Genomic DNA, 17,601 nt, shown 5'->3' with positions numbered 1-17,601 from the left:
TCGTCAAAGCATGTTGCTTTTGTAGCTGTTTCAGCAGATTTGAATTGCTGTTTTGGGCAGTAGATAGGATCTTTGATCCAAGACAACTTACATTGAACTGAAATGTTATTTTCTTTGTGCTCGACAAAAGAAAGGTAGTGAGAATATCTCCATGTTAAGAAACTCGACTGCGGCTCCGCCATGATGTCTTGTTAGTAAACACTAGGGGTGCAACGAATCAAAAAACTCACGGTTTGGATCGTTTCTCGGATCAGAGTCACGGATCGGATAATTTTTCGGATCAGCAAAAAAAACAAAAAGACAAGACAAATAAACAGAAATGTTGTCTTTTTGTTTAGTAACACTTTTAAATTATTAAATTAAAATATATAAAATCCGCTTAAAGTGCACAATGCATAACATCTTCTTTTTAACATAATTAATGAAAAACAGTAAACATAAAAAACATAAAAAGGCATTGCTCCTTTCTTTAAACTTGGACCAACGACCATTAATAAAAAACAACTTAAAGTGCATCATAGATTCAAGATTCAAGATTCAAGATTGTTTATTGTCATATGCACAGTTAAACAGACAGTTTGCCATACAAGGAAAATCTTATTTTGCTAGTCCACCCTTAAACAAGTCACACGGTACTTAGCTAAAATAAAATAAAAAATAAAAATGTATATACAAGGCACAGTAAGTAACATAACATTATTGCACATTCTGATTGACAGTCAACAGCATAAATATGGAGGTGACATTTGGTCACAGCAGCAGTTAAAGTGTCTTTGGGGATCAAAAGTGAAAAGTGTCTACAGTGATGGTTCACAGTTCGGGGGTGGTCATGGTAGCTGTCTTTTGTTCAAAAGGATAAATTAAAACGGGGGGGGGGGGGGGGGGGGGGGTGTAGCTAGCATTCACAAGTTAGCATTCACAAGCCTGTGGGTAGAAACTGTTTGTCAGTCTCGTAGTCCTGGATTTCAGGCTCCTGTATCGTCTGCCTGATGGTAGGAGGCTGAAGAGACTGTGCTGGGGGTGGTACTGTCCTTTATGATGTTGTGTGCTCTCCTGGTTGCCCTAGTTAGAGTACATGTCCTGTAGTGAGGGGAAGGCTGCTCCTGATATGTACTGAGCAGTTTTAATCACTGGCTGGAGTGCCTTCCTGTCCTTAGCAGTGCAGTTTCCATACCAGACCGTGAGTGAGCTGGTAAGGACACTCTCAACCGTACTTCTATAGAAGTTGCTGAGAATTTTGGGTGGCATGCCAAAATTTCTCAGCCTTTGTAGGAAGTACAGTCACTGCTGGGCTTTCTTTATTGTTTGTTGGGTGTCGTGATCCCAGGTGAGGTCCTCGCTGATGTGGGTCCTGAGGAATCAATGTTGATCCGTTGCACCACTAGTAAACACAGACACGCCCCCCCCCTCCCTACACCCGCACCCACACCCAGACACACACAGAGTGCGCCTCCCGCTTGTGACAGAGGAAGAATCAGAAGGCCGTCACTGCAACTCTCCAATAAAACACACTCAGATCTTCTGTTTTTAGCCGATACTACATAAAAAATAATGTAAAATAACGTAAAATAACGCAGTAACGCATCATGTAGTAACGGTAACTGAGTTACTGAATATAAAAAATAACGCGTTAGACTACTAGTTACTTTGTAACGCGTTAGTCCCAACACTGACTATGAGTGGGTGTGTTGCATGTGATCTACTAAGACTGTGTGTGTAATTGATTAATTAGGTTTTTGCCTGTGGAAATGGAAACACTCATTTCCCTCCACATTCATGTTATCATGCTCCTACCTGTGGACAATGTTGTTAAACTAGCCCGGGGGGTCAGCAACCCGCGGCTCTAGATCCACATGCGGCTCTTGAGCGGCGCCCTGGTGGCTCCATGGAGCTTTTTCAAAAATGTATAGAAATGGAAAAAAATATGGGGTGAAAAATATATTTTTTGTTGTAATATGGTTTCTATAGGAGGACAAACATGACACAAACCTTCCTAATTGTTAGAAAGCCCACAGTTTTTAATATGTTTGTGTTTATGCTTCACTGATGAGAGTATTTGGCGAGCGCCGTTTTGTCCTACTAATTTCAGCGGCCCTTGAACTCACCGTTGTGTGGACTTTGACTCAACAGTTTGTTTACATGTATAACTTTCTCCGACACTGCCACAGAAATATGTGTTTTATGCCACTTCTTCTTTGTCTCATTTTGTCCACCAAATGTTTTATACTGTGAGTGAATGCACAAAGGTGAGCTTTGTTGATATTATTGACTTGTTATGGAGTAATAATCAAGCACATTTGGTCACTGCATGACTGCAAGTTAATCAATGCTAACATGCTATTTAGGCTATCTGTATGTACAAACCCCGTTTCCATATGAGTTGGGAAATTGTGTTAGATGTAAATATAAACGGAATACAATGATTTGCAAATCATTTTCAACCCATATTCAGTTGAATATGCTACAAAGACAACATATTTGATGTTCAAACTGATTAACATTTTTTTTTCTTGCAAATAATCATTAACTTTAGAATTTGATGCCAGCAACACGTGACAAAAAAGTTGGGAAAGGTGGCAATAAATACTGATAAAGTTGAGGAATGCTCATCAAACACTTATTTGGAACATCCCACAGGTGAACAGGCAACTTGGGAACAGGTGGGTGCCATGATTGGGTTTAAAAGTAGATTCCATGAAATGCTCAGTCATTCACAAACAAGGATGGGGCGAGGGTCACCACTTTGTCAACAAATGCGTGAGCAAATTGTCCAACAGTTTAAGAAAAACCTTTCTCAACCAGCTATTGCAAGGAATTTAGGGATTTCACCATCTACGGTCCATAATATCATCAAAGGGTTCAGAGAATCTGGAGAAATCACTGCACGTGAGCAGCTAAGCCTGTGACCTTCGATTCCTCAGGCTGTACTGCATCAACAAGCGACATCAGTGTGTAAAGGATATCACCACATGGGCTCAGGAACACTTCAGAAACCCACTGTCAGTAACTACAGTTGGTCGCTACATCTGTAAGTGCAAGTTAAAACTCTCCTATGCAAGGCGAAAACCATTTATCGACAACACCCAAAAACGCAGTCGGCTTCGCTGGGCCTGAGCTCATCTAAGATGGACTGATACAAAGTGGAAAAGTGTTCCGTGGTCTGACGAGTCCACATTTCAAATTGTTTTTGTAAACTGTGGACGTTGTATCCTCCGGACCAAAGAGGAAAAGAACCATCCGAATTGTCATAGGCGCAAAGTTGAAAAGCCAGCATCTGTGATGGTATGGGGGTGTATTAGTGCGCAAGACATGGGTAACTTACACATCTGTGAAGGCGCCATTAATGCTGAAAGGTACATACAGGTTTTGGAGCAACATGTGTTGCCATCCAAGCAACGTTACCATGGACGCCCCTGTTTATTTCAGCAAGACAATGCCAAGCCACGTGTTACATCAACGTGACTTCATAGTAAAAGAGTGCGGGTACTAGACTGGCCTGCCTGTAGTCCAGACCTGTCTCCCATTGAAAATGTGTGGCGCATTATGAAGCCTAAAATACCACAACGGAGACCCCCGAACTGTTGAACAACTTAAGCAAGAATGGGAAAGAATTCCACCTGAGAAGCTTAAAAAATGTGTCTCTTCAGTTCCCAATTGTTTACTGAGTGTTGTTAAAAGGAAAGGCCATGTAACACAGTGGTGAACATGCCCTTTTCCAACTACTTTGGCACGTGTTGCAGCCATGAAATTCTAAGTTAATTATTATTTGCAAAAAAAAAAATTTTTTTTATGAGTTTGAACATCAAATATCTTGTCTTTGTAGTGCATTCAACTGAATATGGGTTTAAAAGGATTTGCAAATCATTGTATTCCGTTTATATTTACATCTAACACAATTTCCCAACTCATATGGAAACAGGGTTTGTATATATTGCATCATTATGTCTTGTTTGTAGGTATATATGAGCTCATTTAATTTCGTTTACTTATGTTAATTTATATGTGCATGTCTCATGACACATAATCTGTTTGTAATATTGGCTGCAATTCTGATAGTTGTTTGTGTGCCATGTTGTTCCAGACCACAGCAAACTTTAGCCAGCTTGCAAAGATTGTAATAAATCCATCAGATGAAGACAGCCTGCTGTTTCCTTTAACTTGGACACACACATCTGTACCTTTGGCCATTCTAAGACAGTCATTTCCAGGAGTTATCTCATCTTCTGAGACGTTTTACTTATGTTTTCCAAAGTTGTAAAAACGTGTAGAATAAATATTAAATTTCAACATTTCTGTCAACAGAGATTTGTGTCAGTCTGCGACCTATAGTAATTTTTATAGATTTTGATAGATAATGCAACTTAAATCCTTAAGTCATCCAGCAGCTTTAAAATGATAAAATTTTATTGCTGAATAGACGGTACAGTATGTCTAATATTCTTTATTTCTGACAGTCCAAATATGTTGACACACACACACACACACACACACACACACACACACGTAGGACAGAAGATTCTCTGTTCATTGTCTGTCTTTGCAGTGCAATCGCCTCCTTTTTCACAGCCTCGTGTGTAATTGTGTCAGTTTGCACATTCTTTTCAGACGTGCTAAATAAACCAGGGCCATTGAGCAGGTCATAAACTATATTGAATCTTAATGGATCTTTCATACACTAAATAGAATCGTATCGAATCATTCATAGACTAAATCAATTTGTACCCAATCGTTCAGACACTATATCGAATAGCATCGAATTGTTCTGTTTTATTAATACATCGTTTTTGAATCGTATCGTAACCTACGCATTGCGATGCGAATCAAATCATCCATCACAAAGAGATTCATATGCCTATCTTTTACTGTAAGAGAGTGAATGTTTTTTTGTTTTTTTATCAGGGCTCACTTTTGCTGAAGCTTGCTTGTGAAGCGCCTGCTCATGTTTTTACGTAGACTATTGAGTCAATAGTCTACGTCATTGTCAATAGCATTGACAATGCTTTAGCTCAGACCAAGGCAAAATACGGCCCGTTAAGATTTTCAATCCAGCCCGCCGGACATTCTACATCATTTTTTTTGGACCTTTGACATCAAAACTGTTATGATGTGCAGTGCTGCGATGAGGTGGCGACTTGTCCAGGGTGTACCGCGCCTTCTGCCCGAGTGCAGCTGGGATAGGCTCCAGCAGCCCCCGTGACCCCGAAAGGAACAAGCTGTAGAAAATGGATGGATGAATTATAGATACTCGTTACTTTACCAAACAAGTAATTGTATTACTAACGGAATTACTCTTCAATCAATTACAAGGGAAAGGGATTAATGTGTTACTAAAAAAATAAAATAAAATAATACAAATAATAAAATGTCTGGCATACAGGTATACAGTTGAGAGACGTTTCATGAGAGCAGAGTGTGTGTGCGTGAGTGCCTTTAAAAGGCAATGCTTGTTGCCAAGTCACACGTGACATCAGTAAGAGCGTACTCAGAGCAGCATTTTAGCACAGCTGGGTTTCTTTGCTTAACACGGCAGCTCTGTTGAATGTTTTCACTGGATTGTTTTTGCATTCATTAATAAATAGATTGAATGTGCTTTGATGGCTGTCTTTTCTCCTTATCCATACACAAGGTACTGTACGATTGCGAGCCTGTCACTCCTTTGATTTGTTGTATATTATTTATTCGTAGTAATAGCAGTTGTAGTGGTAGTAGTGTGTGTATGTGTGTGTACACACACATTCACATGTTGTTTGCTGTTCTGATGCTGTTTTGTCAACATACAACCACATCAAAAGTAGCATCAAACGCATCGGTAACAATGTTGTAACGTATGTAATTATTTGGTTACTCATTACCAGTGAAGGAATTTAATATTTTAAATGCTAACTACATATATTGCTATCACATACTCTTGATGAAATGATACATTGACATTCCCATTATATTTCTGCATGCTATCTATCATATAATTATTATAGTACGTTTTATTAGGTATTACTGAAAAGTAACACAGATATCACAACATAGAGCCCTGGCACAGGGCTGTGAGGTATTTGAAGTGGCAATACTCAACAAGATAAGACAGCGCAGGAGCCGTTACCATGGAAACTGGAGTCAAATGAACTTTCTCAAAGGGACATTGACAGCCATGTCTATCAGACTTTGGGGAGAAGGAGAGGACAGACATTTTGTAAGGAGCCCTGGGTGGCAGAATGTTTCATTTTCCCTGGTTGTATTTCTTTGCTTCAAACAATTACACTGTAAAATAATTCCAAGATGGTGAATCTGAAAATTGACGACTTGGTGAGCTTTATTTAAGGTTAAATGAACACGCGAAGGACACAATGGACACAAAGTTCTCCTCCCTTCACTAGTTGTTTACGTCGTCATTATGTAACACCCTTTTTCCTAACACTATTGGACACAGAAGGGATTGGAGGGGAAAAAGCCAAAGTATTGAAAAGAGAGCCAATAGCATTTTTTTCTTTTTTTACCTACTGCTGTAAGTCAGCGCAACTACTGACTTTATTTTGCTCAAACAATTGGATGTGATAAAAGGGAAGGATGGAATCACTTGATTATTTTGTTGACTTTGTTAGAGTACATGATCTTATATTGTTGTATGAAATAATGTTTAATTGTTCGCAAATTGCGTATTGATACACATGTTTGTTTTATGTACCTGAAATCTATTGAATGTTTTATTCTGATTGTAATCACACACAATCAAGTAAAATGTATCGTTATCCCTGAAACTGTATAAACGTATACTTATCCCAACAATATAAATCACATTGCCCACCTCTACTATGGATGTGTTTGCTGCTGTTGTACGATGTCATGCTTTTTTGTAGTTGTTGACCGTAATAGATGCTATTGTTAGTACCAGCTACCAGTGCTTTCACTCTGATCTCTCAACTGTATCCTAAAAGTGGTAAACAATAGTTTTTGTTCCCAAAGGATAGCAGAGTAGATTTCCCATAATAGAAGCTCTGGTGTATATAGTATATTGCTAAAAGAAAAATGCAGTCATGCCTTTGTGTATCTTAGTGCACTCCAAACCACTCATCGAAAACAATAGTTGAATATGACAAAGACAAGGAAAAGACAATTTAATTGCTAAAGTCTTTATTCTAAATGGCTCATCCGCCACAGTTTCTTTTGTGTGATTGTTGTATTTGTCAAGGTTAGCGGTGATGCCAAAGAGCAAACGTGCAATGATAATCTTATTCAGTCATCCATTTTCTTCCACAAACTTACTGTTCAGGGTCAGGGGTGAGTTGAGGGTAAACATAAATCACACTCAAAATCACCCCCGCGGTCAACAGTACAGCTGAGCAGTGGCCTTCAATAGGACGCCTGTGGTCCACATTCAGACTATTTGACAATGAGCCCAATACTGAACTTGGGACTCCTTCACTGTCATAGCTCATGTTGGAAATGGTATGATTTTACAGTATTGCTTGCAGATATGCTTAACAAAGTTACATTGAAGAACATCACGTTTACACTTGAAGTTCAACATTGAAAAATAGATTTATCTTCAGTTGTGCTCCTTTGTTTTACTGACAGTTTGTTCACTTCCTGTGCTTAAATATGACCATATTTTCATATAAAGAAAAAATAGTTTAAAATGTGAGGAAGTTAGTAAATATTTGGATTTTGTACATCTATCCTCTTTCAAAAAAAATGAACAGTTGAGAGCAGGGGTGTCAAACTCATTTTAGCTCAGGGGCTGCATGGAGGAAAATCTGTGCACACACGGGCCGGACTATTAAAATCATGGCATTAAAACTAAAAACTAAAGACAACTTCAGATTGTTTTGTTTGTCTTACTTTGGCCTAAAATGGAACAAACACATTCTCAAAAACAATTTAACAATAAAAATGTCACACCTGGGTGAAGTCTTGTCTGGGTTTCGTCTGTTGTCATGTTGTCTTGCCATTTCCTGTTTTATTTTGAAAGGTTAACTCTCCCTCTCGTTTCAGGTCCCTTGCCTTTCCTCCTGTTTCACTGGTCTGATGTCTCTCCTGATTGCCTGATTGTTCCCACCTGTGTCACACTCCCTCATGTGTATAAATGTCTCGTCCTCCTCTTGTCTTGTGCCAGAGTGTCTCGTTACTTCATGCGTTCCCTTGCCATAGCATTGTCCACAGCCACAGCCACGTTTCTTCTATCTTTTTTGGATCCATGGGAGTATTTTGATTTGTAAGTTTTCTCAGGTAAGATTAGCTTCCTAGCATCACCTCCATTGGAGCGGTTTTTGTTATACTTAGTAGTTTTTGTTCATAGCCCCTTTTTCCCTCCGTAGACGGAGCGTTTTTGAGTTATTGATATTTTTGTTAGTTTAGAGCTCAGGTCAGTTGTGTTTTTATAGCCTGTTTATTTCTCCTGTTTTGGACCCTTTCCCTTGTGCAAATAAATGTATTGTCTTAAAATCCTCAATCTGTGTTCAGAGTCCTGTTCTGGTCGTGACAAAAAATATAGAAAAAAATACCGGCAGCGGTAAAGTTTAGATCCATGAAGGAAAGAAGAAAGTGAATAAATGTTTAGAATTAATACATTTTTACATATGCATAAAAAATGTAATTAAGTAACACTTATGACAACTTTTTTCCAAAACACAATATAGAATGTGAGATATAACAGGATAATGCATTCATTTATCATTTGTTTTCAAAACGGTTACAAAAAAGTAGGACCCCAAAAATGTACTGTTGGACCCCATTTTTATGACTTGATGGGGTCCCTGGGATCCCATTTTGAAAATTCCTAGCGCCAACACTGATAGAGTATTGGTGCGTGCAAAACAGCAGTAGGCAGCTTTGGCCTTTGGGCCGGTTCTAATACTAATCAAATATCATCCCAGGGGCCATAGATAATTCAGCCTTCACTTTGACACTTAGGGTCTAGAGCTTTTATGGTAGGTTTTTTTCCAGCTGAAAGTGTCAGAGTGTGGGGAAAAAAGCGGAAAAAAAATAACATTATGTATGGTTATGAATTGATCCGTATATGATTGAGGGAAATAAGTATTGAATCCCAAAGGTGGGATAGAGAAAAACCCTTGCTGATAAGCACAGAGGTCAGATGTTTCTTATTATTGGTCACCAGGGTTTCACACATCTCAGGAGGGACATTTAGCAGAGAAACAGCTCCATATCAGCATATTTCCATCTCCATGTTTGACAGAAGGAATGATTTTGGGATCAGATTTAGCATTTCTCTGACAGCTGAGTCAAGTTGAAGAGCTCAAATTTGATCTGATCTTAAGCCTGTCTGAATTATTCAGACGTTCAATGGTAGATTTCACATGCCTTTTTGAGCAGGGGGACCTCCCAAGAACAGTAGGCTCTTAGTCCATTACGGTGAAGTGTTGACAAGACAGCAAACTATACACAGACTAATTAGACAACTTAATACTTCAGGACTGGACAGGAGAAAGGAAGGAGAGAGCTGATTGGAGGAAACGGTTGCACCAGAGTAGTCACGTGACTCCTCTGCCGCAAGCGGTGAGCAGTCCAAACACCAACATGGAGTAGGCTTCATCGCAAACAGGAACAGAGTAAACACATTCATATCCATGCCAGTTTCCAGCTCATCGCCATACACATCTCTGCTCAGCCACAGAATAGCACCATCATTCAAGTCTGCGCCCTAACTCTAGACTATGATAACGATGCAGTTGAAGAATTTTGTGAGGAACATGGGATGTTATCAAAAAGACTCCAAAGAAAGATCTCATCATTGTCCATGGTGAATGGAATGCCAAAGTGGGCCCAGATGCAGGGACAGTGGGTCGCTTTGGCTTAGTAGGGGCTTGCAACTCATCAAGTTTGCTGGCAGCCATAAGCTAACCCTGACCAATTCATTGTTCCCACACAAAACCTCCCGTAGAACAACGTAGCATTCACCCAAAGGAAAGTCGCACAACCATTCAATTTCATTCTCGATCACAGAAGATTCAAGTCAAGCATCAACAATGCCAAGACCAGATTGTTTCCTGGCACAGACAACTTGGTCTTACTAATGTCGTATACTTGATGGTCGTGCCACTTTCCCAGGACAGAGTGACTGTGTGATGGGTGATGAGCCAAGAAGACGCCAACGAGGAATCGTCGAACAAAAAGCTTTTTTTGTTTCAGCAAGCCTTAGATTAGAACTTCAGTTTCCAGGAGAAAGATAATGGGCCTTCTGTCTTCTTGGACTACTGTCCTTAAATACCTTTTACACGAAGACAGTTACTCTTTGTTGTTCTAGCCTTGGGGCCGGTCAGTCTGGACAAAGCCCTGTTTGTTTGTACAAATGCAGACAACACCTGGGCGTTGTCACTTTGCTCAATGAAGTCAGGTGACCTCCAACCCCTGATCGCTGCTCCTACCAGATGTCGTTATTGTGCTTACACTTCTTCCTAAAATCCTACTGCTGCTATCCTTTAAGTTCCCCAATGTCCTAGGGGAAATAACCACCACTCTCTGGAGAGCTTGTGATGGACATGTGCACTTTTGAAGCTATCTAAGGGCATATGTCCTTAGTAGAATAAACCTCTAAAGGACTCTGTGTCCAAATACAAATACATGCTAGTGTTGCAGGTCCCAGGTAGCCAGGACAAGCAGTCAGATAATATTGTCCTGTTATACAGGAGGAAATAAGCACACAGAACGTTTCAGTTGGTCACAGACTGGTCGCTCTCGTCAGAATGACAAGACACTTCCGGTCTGTAGGTGATCGCATTCAATTGGGAAGAAACGCCCTGCTGCCCCCTACTGACCAATGTGAATATTGATAAATGTGGAATGACAGCTCCAAAAACGAATTCAAACCATAAAATAAAATAAATATATCAACACAAAAATGTGACACATTATGGGTGGGTCACACGCTCCCAAACAAAGAAAATGACTCCCGGCATTCAAAACAAAATAATCTTTTCAATACACTTTTTTTTTTCAAATCAAAACTTGTATGTTAGTATGCAAAGGAAGGTACAATGTATGGCATCATGACGGTGTATGGCAGTGTTGGGTATAGTGTGGGATAGGGTGGGTAATGTGGTGTTGGGCCTGACTGTATTCCCCATGCTGGCAATGTCTGCGGCCCACAAAGTCCAATATTGTTGACTGACCCAATTTACTGGTAGGATGGCTGACCAAGAGACTCGTAAGTCAGTGTCCTGGGTGGTCTCCTGACTCGCACTGGTCTCCTGACTGAACCACACTGAGAGGAAGTAGGACTGTCCTGGTTAGTGTCATATCTGGGTTGTCAATGTTCATTTTCAGCATTCTGTTCATATTCGTGTTCACTGGATTGTTCTTGCTCCATCAGTTCAGGTTCCTCTGCTGTGAAGCTGGGAGGCTGTCTGTGCTCTCCTGCTTGTGTGGTCATCCTTGCTTGTTCATGTAAGGATGGAGAAGTAACATGGTTTCTATTAGGCACATGGGTGGTTGTTATATTTGACCTTTGTGACTCGGCTGGCCTTGATACTCTGAGCCAGTACTGTGGTCTTGGGCCATCTTCATCAGAGTCAGATGAAGCACTGCTTTGGAATGTCTCTCTCTCTGCATTCCTTTCAACCTGACTCCTATTCCTTTGTCTCTCTTTAGTCGGTGCTTGGTTCTTTGACTGTTCAGCCACACTCACAGGTAAGTCGTTTACAAGGTGGAGGAGATTCCTATGTAGAGTACGGACTTTGCCACCACCTGTCTCTGGAGACACTTTGTAAACAGGGCTGTCATTTATTTGTTCCTTAACAATGTTTACCGTTTGTTCCCAGTAGGACCTGAGCTTTCCTGGGCCTCCTCTCTCACTCATGTTGAGAACACTGCAAGAGGAGAAAAAGAGCAACTGGAAGGATCATTTACCACAGGTGGTGCACGCATACAACTGCACTAGACACGAGGCCACAGGTTTCTCACCTCACTACCTCATGTTTGGGCGGGGGAGCGTGTTGGTGGTGCATTTGAACAAAATGGCTCATCATTTGAAACAAAAACAGGCAATTCAAAACAATCACGTTTTTTGATAACCTTCAATATTACATCATTCAATATCATCAAACGACCAATACCCTCATCATTAGAATTAAACAGATCATCAGATTGCATAAAGGAAAGGATATGGTCGATGCAGCTTTCTTCATCGGTTAAGCTCAGCTCATCTGTGCCTGCATGATCAATTCCGATGGACATCGCAACCTCATAGGCTTCGGTGCCTGAGAGATGGTATAGTTGCTTTTAGATGCTCCATAAGAGTTCTTTTCGTCCTTCAGACATGGCCTTAGCTGCAGTGATGACACCTTGCTTCTGTCGTCGCTCTGCGGCCACTTCACCTCGCCTCTGTAGTCGCACTAAGTCACTGTAGTCGCACTGCAGTCTTTGTAGTCGCACTGCAGTCTCTGTAGTCGCTTTGGCTCTATGGTCGCACGTCACCTCTGTACTGAAGTCGTACTGCAGTCAGGCCACCTCTGCACTGTAGTTGTCCTGCAGTCGCGCCACCTCTTCTCTGTAGCCGCACTGTAGACACACCACCTCTGCTCTGTCGCCGCACCGCAGACACGCCACCTCACTTCAGTAACGTGCAGTCACTCTGGCCTTACGGGTTCATATATATATCACTGGATCAGCAACCGTCAAACCATCAATGGCGTTGCCGATCCCGGACGAGCCCCCAAATATCTGTTGCAGGTCCCAGGTAGCCAGGACAAGCAGTCAGATAATATTGTCCTGTTATACAGGAGGAAAAAAGCACACAGAACGTTTCAGTTGGTCACAGACTGGTCGCTCTCGTCAGAATTTATTAACAGAATTTACAAATCCACAATTCACTTAATTTCCCATATATTTTGTCACTTTGTATTATCATGTCAATGTCTTTTACTTTATCTTCACCTCTATTTTCATCAAAACACTCAATAAACTATCATTAAACTGTTACTGTATCACTGGAGTTATAATTACCATAACAATACTGTATGCCTTTGCCATATATTTTCACATATCCACATCATCACTCCAAAACATACAATATAGTGCTCAATTAGACATTATTTCACTGTCTTGTCTTTCTCAGGAATATTCACCTTTAACTTAATGCACAATTTAGCAACATTCATTTAAATACTTTACTTTTCTTCATATTCTTCTTCTTATATAGCAGCTTTAAGTTACTGTACTTGAAATGTTCATTGACCATTCCTGAGAGCTTAACTTATATAACCATGTCTAAACATAACAAAATAGCATGTAAAACCTATTTCAGAACACACACATTATACAAATATACATATGAAATCAATAAGAAAACGGGAGCTCTAATTTGGGGAGTCTGAATTAGGATCAGAAGTTCCTATATAAACATTGCGCACGCACGTCGCCATTTTGTATTGATTAATACAGCTGTGCACTGGATTCAGTCACAAATACAAACTACAACTCACAAACACTTTAGAGTTAGGCTCCACCATCAGAATGTGTACTTAAACTTAGAAAAAAACATGGATATTATTCAGTGAGTTGTTTTACCAAAACTAACCTGTTATACAGGAGGAAATAAGCACACAGAACGTTTCAGTTGGTCACAGACTGGTCGCTCTCGTCAGAATGACAAGACACTTCCGGTCTGTAGGTGATCGCATTCAATTGGGAAGAAACACCCTGCTGCCCCCTACTGACCAATGTGAATATTGATAAATGTGGAATGACAGCTCCAAAAACGAATTCAAACCCATCCATCCATCTTCTTCCGCTTATCCGAGGTCGGGTCGCGGGGGCAGCAGCATAAGCAGGGAAGCCCAGACTTCCCTCTCCCCAGCCACTTCGTCCAGCTCCTCCCGGGGGATCCCGAGGCGTTCCCAGGCCAGCCGGGAGACATAGTCTTCCCAACGTGTCCTGGGTCTTCCTCGTGGCCTCCTACCGGTCGGACATGCCCTAAACACCTCCCTAGGGAAGCGTTCGGGAATTCAAACCATAAAATAAAATAAATATATCAACACAAAAATGTGACACATTATGGGTGGGTCACACTAGCTCACAATCATATAAGAAAATGGTACACGGTATAATTCACCTCACTAACACTGAAGCGCAGGCTGAAGAAGAACCACAAGCGATGCAGTCCGTGCTTAAATTTCAATGTGGACAAGCTGAATATTGAAGCAGGGATGAGAAATGGCAACATTGACTATTGAAGACACTGATGAGAACTCACAGCCATCGAGAGAAAAGATGGATCTCTTCACAGAGGAGGCAGGTGTAATTGGAAGATGGACAAAGTATTGCAGTGAACTCTGCAATTACAAGCTGGGACTAGAACCAACATGCACTTCTATAGACACAACTCTCTAATTCTTAAAATAAAAGGTATGGACACTTTCTTCCGATCTCTGCTTATTATTGAAAAAAAAAAAAACTAGTTTGCAGCCGTGCTTAAGTGGATGGTTTGGCATATAGTCTTTGCAGGATATCTAGTACCAGTATTTTTTTGTCCAGGTTTGTCTCTCCTAAAGCCCCAAGGACAAAATCTGCTTGTTGCTGAGGACATAGCCTCTGTGCACGTAGCATAAGCCCTCCATTCTGTAAATGTATTCTTTTCACCACTGAATTTGGGAATCCAAGCAGCCCCCATGAACCATGGCATGACACGTTGTGCACTTACTTGTGGATTACTATTACCCTGAGTGGTATCCATTCTCAACAGTGGTGCTGGGATCCTGCTGGTAACGCCAAATTATATTATTAAAAACATGGCGAAGTTCTTTTTACGTTTAACAGCAATTAAAAGACAAAGTTCCACTGTTAAGAAAAAAATGCCATCCATCCATTTTCTACCGCTTAATCCCTTCGGGGTCGCGGGGGGCGCTGGAGCCTATCTCAGCTACAATCGGGCGGAAGGCGGGGTACACCCTGGACAAGTCGCCACCTCATCACAGGGCCAACACAGATAGACAGACAACATTCACACACTAGGGCCAATTTAGTGTTGCCAATCAACCTATCCCCAGGTGCATGTCTTTGGAGGTGGGAAAAAATACCAACAGTTGTTTAAATTATTTAATTCTAGCTAAAAAGTAATTCAACAGGATGGTTTAAAATGAACAATAAAAACAATGATTAAAAAATGTGCTGTAAAGGATTAAAAAGACAAAAGTCAACTAAAATTGTTCTCAGCTATTTCCGTCCAATGGAAGCCACCGGATTTGGTCCAGCTGCCTTTCTTTGCTGGGGGGAAGAAGAGTTTAGAGGGTGGCCGTGCTCCTTGACCTCTTTTAGCTTGGCTACGGCCCTGCAACTCCTGCTCCAGTTTTTCCTGCGACGCCACTGTGAGGATAGCATAAGGGTGCACTCACTGAACAGTAGGCGACAAATTGTCATTAAGAAACATGACCACCAGGCACAGAATTATTTCGCTTTCCTTTACTTAGCGTATCGCGAGCGTTGAACCGATATCTCCTGTCGGCATGTGCTCGTCCTGGCCACCTGCCGTCTGTCTGCCATGTGTCAGCACTCTAGTGCGTTCCTCCGCGTCAGACTCTCGACCTCTTCTGGGTCCCTGCACGTCACTCCCGCTTGTCCGGTTGTCTTGTGCGGCTTGGCCCTGCTCCTCCGTCGTGACATCCTTTTCTGCCTTCCTCCTCTCTGTCTGTGCGTGTTCCTCCTGCTGGCATTTAAACAGCGACTTCCAGTCCCCGTCTCCAATCACATCGCTTGATTGTTAATTGTGCCACCTGTCTCCAATCAGTCCACCTAACAGTTCAGGAAGAACGACAGCAGCTCTACTAGAACATGCACTTTAACAAGCTAAAAATCTACAAACACCACACTATAGCTAAAACTGCTTGACAGTAAAAGCACTGTGGAGGATGCATATATGTTTAAGAGTTATTTCTCTATTCATAGCCATGTTTGATCATCTAGTACTTTACCTTTGTGTATTCTACCAGTCTCTCTTTGTCTTCCCTCTCCTCAGCCACTTTGTCCAGCTCCTCCCGGGGTATGCCGAGGCGTTCTCAGGTCAGCCGGGAGACATAGTCTTCCCAACGTGTCCTGGGTCTTCCCCGTGACCTCCTACCGGTCGGACGTGCCCTAAACACGTTCAGGTGGCATCCTGACCAGATGCTCGAACCACCTCATCTAGCTCCTCTCGATGTGGAGGAGCAGCGGCTTTTCTTTGAGCTCCTCCCGAATGACAGAGCTTCTCATCCTATCTCTAAGGGAGAGCCCCACCACCCGACGGAGGAAACTCCTTTCGGCCGCTTGTACCCGTAATCTTGTCCTTTTGGTCACAACTCAAAGCTCATGACCATAAGTGAGGATGGGAACGTAGATCGACTGGTAAAATGAGAGCTTTGCCTTCGGGCTTAGCTCCTTCTTCACCGCAACAGATCGGTGCAGCGTCTGCATTACTGAAGACGCCGCACCGATCCGCCTGTCGATCTCACGATCCACTCTTCCCTCACTCGTGAACAAGACTCCGAGGTACTTGAACTCCTCCACTTGGGGCAAGATCTCTTCCCCAACCTGGAGATGGCACTCCACCCTAAATACAAAAACATACCAAGTAACATATAAAACCACACTTAAAACGTCTCTTCTTGGTGACAGCTACACAGTGGGCACCTTCCCAACTTGAAATATTAACAAGATTAATCGGGCCATGGATACGATTTTCTGGGAATGTGGATTTGGCGAGCAGACTGCAGAGCACGTCATCTACAAGTTTTTATTGAACACAACATGTAAACATTCACAGTGCAGGGTGGAAAAAGTATGTGAACCACTAGGCTAATGACTTCTCCAAGAGCTGATTGGAGCCAGAACTCAGACAACATGTGTTGGTTAAAGCTGCCCTGCCCTATAAAAAACACACACTTGTGATAAGTGTGCTGTTCTCAAGAAGCATTGCCTGATGTGAACCATGCCTCTCACAATCCAGAATTATTCACTTGCATAAAGCTGGAAAGGGTTACAAAAGTATCTCTAAAAACCTTGATGTCCATGGTAAGACAGACTGTCTACAAATGGAGAAAGTTCAGTACTGTAGCTACTCTCCCTAGGCATGGTCGACCTGTGAAGATGACTGTTAGAGCACAGCGCAGAAGGCTCAGTGAGGTGAAGAAGAATCCTAGAGTGTCAGCTACAGACTTGCAGAAATCTCTGGCACATGCTGACATTATTGTTGACAAATCTGCAATATGTAAAACATTGAACAAGAATGGAGTTCATGGGAGGACACCACGGAGTAAGGCACTGCTGTCCAAAAAAACATTGCTGCACCTTTGAAATTTGCAAAAGAGCACCTGGATGTTCCACAGCACTACTGGCAAAATATTCTGTGGACAGATGAAACCAAAAATGAGTTGTTTGGAAAGAACACACAACGCTATGTGGGGAGGAAAAAAGGCACAGCACACCAACATCAAAACCTTATCCTGTCAGGTTTGTCACTGACAGTTTAGTTATGTTTTGAGTTTTTCCTCTATTTGTCTTTATTTCCTGTCGGCACTCTTATTTTGGTTATTTCCTACTTGTCTCCCTGAGTACTGTGTCCCCTCAGCTGTGGCTGATTGGCACCTGGCCACACCTGGTGTCAATCAGCCAGCTACTATTTAG

Source organism: Nerophis lumbriciformis, linkage group LG34 (assembly GCF_033978685.3).
Source record: "Nerophis lumbriciformis linkage group LG34, RoL_Nlum_v2.1, whole genome shotgun sequence".
Classification (NCBI taxonomy): Eukaryota; Metazoa; Chordata; class Actinopteri; order Syngnathiformes; family Syngnathidae; genus Nerophis; species Nerophis lumbriciformis.
This window is presented reverse-complemented; position numbering follows the sequence as displayed.